We start from the raw sequence: 8,277 nt of genomic DNA on the forward strand, positions 1-8,277 counted from the left end.
AAGATTCTCTTTAGGGTATTCTTTGTTCTTTATTTAGACAGTTTACAATTTCAGTTACAATTTACATCTCTAACCATTAACACTCTGAGGGTTTAATAGTTGCACTCATGAAAAAAAAATACTGTCAACAGGGTTTGGAGAAATAGCCCCTCCTCTTTAGGTCCCTCGCAGTAAGTGACACACTGGGGAAGTGAGGCGATAGCTGTGAAGGTCAAGTTCATGAGTTGAAATCCTGTGTTCCACATGGAGGTAAAGACTGCATTTCCCCGTTTCTCCCTTCCACGAGGGGCAAAGCCGCGTGGATCTCGTTTAATCAAAATCTAGGTCTTGCAGGGACAGGGGGAATGATCAGCTATTCTAGATGGCGAGGTAGATGGAAGGAAGACTTGGGCCTGACTTTGACATTCTGAATTTCCGGCAAGTTCCTATGAATCATGTAATTGTTTTGAGTCAGTATCCTAATCTGTACCTAAGAATAATCCCCACTTTGCTCATTTTACGCTGTTGACTGCGAAAATCTCAAGGTAATACAGGACAAACTGTTCAACACAAACCATTCAGTAATTCAGTAGGAGGCTAGGTAGAGACCCTAGCGTGGATTCTGTTTCACAACATCCACGTACCTTGTTCCTGTGCCTGAAAGCCTACGGTTCATATGGCGGTCAGTACAGGTGATCTCAGCCGTGGTCCCATGACCCCTGCAAACTGTGCTTGGGTTCTCTATGCCCCAGACTCTGCTCCATTGCCGCTGTTGCCGTTGGTTTGTTTTATTTCGGGATCAATGTGGGTGCTCTCAATATAAAATCTCATGTTTAACTCCTTCCCGGAGGCTTAGCTTTGCCTACTGACACCTACAATGGACCCAGCACCCTCAAGTCTCTAAGATGAAATCCTCCTACTCCAATGTCACGTGATCTTCTAATTCTACCAGTGAGCAGAAAATGTCCAAGGACAGCCACTGCAGATCCTAATGCACCATATACTATCAAATTCCATGCAAAGGAAATGTTTTCAGTTCCTAAAATCCCTAGTTGCTTAAAGGGTTCCCCTTCCTGGGGTTCGCCAGGCTCCGGCACTGTGGCCGTGGGGACCAGTCTAGACCTACCAAGGACTTATGTTGCCATGCCCCTGGCAGTGTGGGTGGCACTTACCAGTAATAGGAAAAAGAAGAAAAGGTGGCAGGGGAATTAAGAAGGGAGCAGGAGGAAGGGCACATCCCACCCGTCAGGGCACCCTCTGTGAGTGGTCTTCAGCCACGGACTCAGTTGCTCTTTTAGAAAGCAGTGGGTTATGACAGTTTTGACCCAAACCAGATGAATCACAGCAGCGAGGGTCACTCTGATTCAGGGACAGCTCCTCAACCAGAGTCCCAGGGGCCACAGGCAGGAAGTCAACAGGTTTCAGTTAATACCACTAGTAATAAAAGAAGATGTGTGTGCTGAAACTCTGGATATAAAACCACCTTTGGGGAGAAAGCCAACAAGAAGCTAGGCATATAAAAATCTTCAGAACAAATCCACCGTTGGCATTGAAACAATACCCGTGAAAAGAAAAGTAGCAGCTGAGTTTGGTTTGAAGCCACGCTACACGGCTTGACTCTGGTTACAGGGAATTTGGCACAAGCTGAAGCGGCTGTGTCTTGCTGCTGCCTCATCTAAACATACATTTTTGTTTAAGCGAGTTCAACAGTGTGGAGTGAAGCCCTGCCTGCCTGCCCTGGGCTGCAGGGGAGTGGCCTGCAGGGGAGAGGCCTGGGCTTGGACCGCCAGCTCACTCACAGCCTGTGTGAACCAGGGCATGTCACTCAGCCTCTTTGAGTCTTGATTTCCTCACCTATAAAGAGAGGGTACGGTAGTAATTCTACTTATTTTTAGAGTTTTTAAAAAAATGTAATTCGTAAGACGCCAAGTCCTTCACACGCAGCTGTCAACAGCGGTGCAGGTCTAAAGCGGTAGCTTCACCAACAGATGCCTGCCTGCCAGATGGTGGGCCACGCGGCTGGCTGGATAATGCAGAGGTCTGTGCCGTCCGTCAGCTTTTCAGGTCCTCCAGGGAGGAGGAAGGCCTGGGAAGTGAAGGGGTGGGATTTGGATTCTGGTGTTCCTTGTACGCTGGTCGAGAAGCCTATTCCCAAAGTAGGATTCCTAGCAGGTGTCTGGACAGGTTGGTCCATTCTGAGATAAAGATGTGGGATGGCAATGCTTGTTAAGATGAAAGTCTTAGTTTGACTTTGAAAATGCACTTGGATGAAGCCTTATTGCTGGGAGGGCAGATTCCAGGGCATATTAAGGCGAGGTATCCCTAGAGACAGTTTAGGCATCAGAAAATTAGGGAGTAAGTGTTCTGTCCAGGCCCCATGTAACCCCAAACATAAAAGGGACTTGCATTGCCTGACAAATGCCACCTCTGATCACATGAACAATCTTCTCGTGTCGGAAGAAGAATGGATGGGGCTGAGCCAGGCAACGATCCCCCAGTAGCTGTTTTCCCTCCTTCCTCAGGAAGAGAACCCCCCAATTTTATTGCCCTTCAGGCATATGGCCCAGATAAAGCCTTCATTTACCAGTTTCTTCCTTCCATGAAGGACAAAGCCAAGCCACGTGGATCTCGTGGGGACCAGGCGGAATGATCAGCTGTTCTAGAGGCCACTCCCAGGTTGAAAGGCTAACTCAGTTCCAGAATGACCTATAGTTATCCACAAAGGGTGACAATGAGGAAAGAGGCGATATTTTAGGAAGCAGGGGGAACAATGATATTCTGAGATGATACAAGAAGGAATTAACATTCACCTTCTGAGCTTGCGTTCTTCGCTGAAACAGCAGGGGTGTGTTTCTCTTCATTTATGTTGGTATGCATATATAAATCACTCCAGCTTTATTAATGGACATGGTCCTTACTGTTCCTTGCAGTACGCAGACCGCTGGTTGGAATGCCTGGCTCTTCGTTTGGCATCAGGATGTCACAGGGCTGTTTTCTTGGGCGCAGGGGCACTGATCACTGGCATATGTCTGCTTCGCCGGCAGAGTTGAGTGTCTAGGGCCCCTGCAGGCTGTAATTTCTCACCCAGTGTCTTCCATCAGGCGTGTGGGTACACAGAAGGGACACCAATGACAAAAGGGGGTCCCTTGTGTCCAGCAAGCTAGCAATTGATGGCATGGGCTTTCGCCCGACCCAGGGCTAGCTCCTGTGAGGGAGCGTGGTGTCACCGGGGAGGCCTGTGTTGGCCAGACCACCTCTGCTCCCAGTTAATAGCTCACTCTTCACAGAACTGATTTCTGACCCCAGAGGTATTTCCGAGTGTTCCAGTGACTGCACTCAGCACTGAGTAACCGGGGTTAACACAAAACACAGCATGATGGCCCCTCGAAATGCTTCTTGCTTGGGTCTCCAGGTCGTAGATCATGCAGGGAATTCAATCTCCCTTCAATAGAAAGATTAATGTTGTGATCCCATGGAGGGCGGGGGAGCCCTGTCTGAGTGAGTGTGGTTCAGGCTTTGGGGCGAACTGGCTCATCCTGGTGTGAAAGTGGTGGGAGGCCGTTGCTCCCACGGAGACTCTGACGACCCTGCCCGAGCGTCCAGCACAGAGGGATACACCGTGCGGGGAGGGAGAGGAAACTCTCCCCATCACCACAGGGATGCCATGGGCCCTCTGGCTAGTGAGCCGAATTTTCTAACGCCGTGAGCTCTTTTAAGGTGAAAATACCAAAGCGTGTTGTCCAAAACCCACTTTTTAACACACACTATCACATAACAGGCGGGATGCAGGGGGTCCTGGGGCTGCCTGGAGGAGCCCTGTTTGGGGACCCCTGGGTAGTCTTGTACGTTCTGCACAGATGCAGTTCCCGGGCCCCTGCTTGCACTCCACCATCTCTGCCTCATTCACAAACTCTAACATCACCAGCCTCAAGGCTTTTGGACACTGGGGGCTTCAGTGTCTGAAACTTGGCTTCTAGGAAGGCTTCTGATTAAAGGTGTGCTGGATTTCCACTTCAAAAATTTATGCATATTTGGGGAAATAATCCATTGAATGTGATGTGGTGAGCAGAGTCATTGGTGGAAACATCAGAAGCAAGGCTGACGGTCTTCGATGGCACTGGATAAGCTCGCGGGGTCACGGGAAGCGGGAAGTGCCTGCAGTCTGGGATTGCACGCAGTGTGTTCTCTGCTCCCTGTGTGGGTGCTCCAGGCAGGTAAAGAACAACGCGGTAAACCAGAGACCCTCACAGCCCATCACCCAGCTCCTGAGAAAGCCAGGAAGACAAACCCCCCGTTTGGATTATGAATTTTCAGGTGACAGTGGGCCTTCCTATGGCATCTGCTATACACTAGAGAGTGTTTATTCACCTGTTGAATCCGCACCATCACTGAGGGAGAGGAGGTAGATGAAGATTCCTGCTTCACAGATGGGGTCACTGAGACCCAGGGGTGTGACGGGACAGCCATAGCCCCTGCGAAGATTTGCCCTGCTCTCCCTGGGCTCAGCGTCTGTGTCCTCACCACATCCTCCTGCAGGTCCTCAGACACTGTGCCCTAACTGACCCCCTGGCCTCACTGGCTCAGCTGCAGGAGATGCTCTCAGACCACTGTGAGTCCGAAAGCACCATCTTACAAGAGTGATTTGGTCAGGATTGGCAAACCTAACTTCTATATGGTGAATATCCACCCCCTCCGTGTCTCTGGACTCTCAGCTTTCTGAGAACACCATCTTCTTTTTTTTTTTTTTTAAGATTTTATTTATTTATTTGAGAGAGAAGGAGAGACAAAGATAGTGACAGCGAGCACAAGTCGGCAGGAGCGAGAAGGAGAGGGAGAAGCAGAGTCCCGCCGAGCAGGGAGCCTGACGTGGGGCTCCATCCCAGGACCCTGGCGTCATGACCTGAGCTGAAGGCAGATGCTTAACCGACTGAGCCACCCTGAGAACAGCAGCTTAACCTCCCCTAGGAAAGGATCACGTGTGGGCTTTTTGATGTTAAGTCCTTCCCACGACCTCAGATTTCCAAAAACACGTTTTTCTTCCTCTGAGCACAATTTGTGCAGGGGTAGGAATGCCTGGAGAAATGTCAGCGCGGAGGACACTTCACAGGTTTTGCCAATCATTTGCTTTGATTTTAATTTCTTTGGGTTCAATTAAAGTGCATGTGTGTGAGAACTTCCTTAGCCCTCTATGAGGAAGCAGGGGAAGAAGAATTCCTTGCCAGGGTGGGAGAGCAGACATGTGAACCCTAGGGGACATGGGGGCTGGGGGGGGGTAGGACCAGCTCTACTGCACCCTCTCAGGCCCCTCTGCCCCGCCCTCTGCCCCAACACCTTGGCCAGACCACCATGCCTTCTCATTCTGCGGTGCGTGAGTGGGAGTCTAAATCATCTGCAAGCACTTCTCCATCTCGAACAAAACAATTCTGTATGTGGCACAATAGTTCCCAGCGGAGAAGAAATATATTTTTCTGATAGCAAATTAAAGTCAACTCAATGTTCATTGAATTCAGTTCAACGTTAAATCCATGTGTCTGTTCAGAAAATCATTACATCTCCCTTAATCCCGAATCCTTCCTGGCTGCCACAGCAGGCAGCCCTCCTGCACAGTTGTCAGGGCACTTGAGCAACGTCCTTCTGGGGCCAGGGGATGGGCACGGGTGCTCTTGGCGCATCGACCACGGTTCATCTCTTGAAGACGCCATGACAGTGAGCGATTTCTTCTCTCAGTTGCCAACCTTCCAATTGGGGAATCTATGAGCTAATGGTTTTTCTGTCTTTTTCTTGAGAAATAAAAAGAGAAGTAGATTTGTGCCCTGGGCTCCTTAACTGCCTCTGTTTTTAAATTTTAAACAAATTTTACTCTTTTCTCAGCTCCTTAATCAGCATGTTTCGACCCTGGATTTCTGTTAATGCTATGTGGAGAGCTTTGAAAATACCAATGACACTGCTTGGGACCATGTCAACTCAGCCAGGGACTCAGGGGGAGAGGGCTGAGCCTCTCCTCTCCTGAGTAGGGAGGTGGCTGGTCTTGGTTTTCGTATTTATGAGCTCCACTGGGGATCTTATGGGGAGCTCAGCTTGGGGAGCACATGTAATCATGCTTTCTCTGGACTTTCCGGATCTTCCCCCACAGCCCCTGCCCTTGTAATTTACTGTCTAAAGCATGATTCTCTAACTGTGGTGCTCGGACTAGCGGACGCAGTCAGTTCCTGGGCCCCATCCTGGCTCCGCTGGCTCAGAGACTCTCCGGGGGTGGACCCAGCAATCTGTGCTGTCACCCACACCCCCGGGTGAGGCCGGTGCGAGCTGAAACCTGAGAACACCTGTCTGAGGCACCAACTCTCTGCTTTCCATGAGCAATTTCAATTTTTCCAGCTTTGGCTTCCTTCTGCCGGTGGCAGGTGTCCATCTGGATGTCCCAGCAGTGCCTTGCGATCATGTCAAATAGTAGACCCACATCTTCCTTTTCTGCCTCTTCCAAATTCCTCACCGGCATCCCGGACATCCAGGCTCCGTACCTGAGTCCTCTTAGCTTTACTTTGCTCCCTCTCCTGGCAACCACTCTGTCCCCAAGTCCATGTGCTTCTGCTTCACCGTTGCTGCGAGGCCCGGCTTTGCTTGGATCCTTAAAGCCGCTCTCCCCAAGGGAACTGGGGATCTGCCTTCTCTCCCTGTCATCATCTTTGCTGCTGGTCTTGGGAAAAACCTCCCAGATCTCATCACCCTCCTCTGCCCTCACCGCATACCAGAAACCAACACATCCACAGATTCATCAAAATCAGTGCCAGATGCAACCCCTCACCCTCCCCACCCCGTCGGGCGGGGTGACCCTCATCCACGCCGTTTTCTCCCCCTGTGCCCCATTGTCAGACCCTGGCCGCTGGGAGTGTGAACAGTCTCTTGGTTTCCTGCCTCTGCTTCTCGTATCACACTCCCGCTTCTGCCGACATCGCTTCTCTGTCTGACCACTAGACCTACCAGCATCCACCCTTCAGGCTCAGCTAAACTTTGTCTCCCACCTGCAAGTACTGACACTCTTTTTGATCCGTTAGCATTTTTTCTGTAGCATTTATAACTCTTGACATATTAATATGAGTTCTACTTTTTACAACAAATAGAACATAAACTCAGAAAATCTCCTCCCTCTCTCTCTCTTCACCAGAGTTTCACAGACGGAGTAAGCATTGGGTAATTCCTGTTTTTCCTCTTAGATTTCCACTTACTTCCTTAGCCACCTGCTTGGCTGTCGGCTGCACACCTCTGTGCCTTACCACAACCTCTCCAAACAAGTCCCTCTCGATTTCTCTAATTTTCTTAGTGATAGTCCTACCCTCAGGGACCTAACCCGAGTCCTTGGAGATCTTTTCACAATCTACTCTTCAGTCCCCATGCCCATCATCTGCTTAGACACGTTGGTTCTTCTTGTTTATTCTTCGTGGTTTGCCTCTTTTTCTCTGGTTCTTATGCCGTAAGTCCAGTAGATTCCCTTGTCAATTCATGCCTGTTAAATGTGAGGCAAACCCAGGCTGGAGCAGGGCTTGAATAAGGGCTCCCTTGTCCCGTTAGAGTACGCACTGAGAGTTCTGTGCGCGTGTTTGTGTGCACGCACAACCGTTAGAGTACGCACTGAGAGTTCTGTGCGCGTGTTTGTGCGCACGCACAGCCGTTAGAGTACGCACTGAGAGTTCTGTGCGCGTGTTTGTGTGCACGCACAACCGTTAGAGTATGCACTGAGAGTTCTGTGCGCGTGTTTGTGTGCACGCACAGGCACGTGTACACGTAGCCAGGCACGTTTTCTCAGATTTTGCAAATTTCCTTGACCAATATTAAAATTAAAATGGGACTTTACCAGTTCTGTTTCTAGGGCAATTTTGCATCCTCTGTTAAGATTTTCGAAATATTTATTATCTGGGAATAATTTTTCTTCCAATTTGTAGCTCCCCGGAGCTTCTGTTTTTATTTTTTTTAATTTTTTTTTAAAAGACACATTTATTCAGCGTCATGATCAGACTATTACATTTAGCAATCAACAGCATGGGTGCAAAAAAAAAAAAAAATCTACATTAAAACCCTTTGTTGGAATGCTTTACACTTTCCACAGAACAGAAACTAAAATAACCTGTTATACAATTAGTCACAAATACAGTCCTCGAGTTTTTTGCCCATACACACGAGCATTGTCTAAAACATGTCTTCTTTGTAGCAGCTCGGCCCTGCCACCACCGTGCTCGGCTGAGTTCACAAATCTGTTGTAACCTGTAGCTTCCCTGTCACTTCTCTGGCTCTCCTCTCCTGCTA

At 49.3% G+C, this 8,277-nt stretch overlaps 1 pseudogene; it reads right to left on the reverse strand.

The window, feature by feature from the left end:
- Window positions 1-720: 720 nt before the first annotated feature.
- Window positions 721-6,475, reverse strand: LOC118356971 (annotated as a pseudogene).
- Between the last annotated feature and the right edge of the window lie 1,802 nt (window positions 6,476-8,277).

The sequence above is a fragment of the Zalophus californianus genome, chromosome 5 (assembly GCF_009762305.2).
Source record: "Zalophus californianus isolate mZalCal1 chromosome 5, mZalCal1.pri.v2, whole genome shotgun sequence".
Classification (NCBI taxonomy): domain Eukaryota; kingdom Metazoa; phylum Chordata; class Mammalia; order Carnivora; family Otariidae; genus Zalophus; species Zalophus californianus.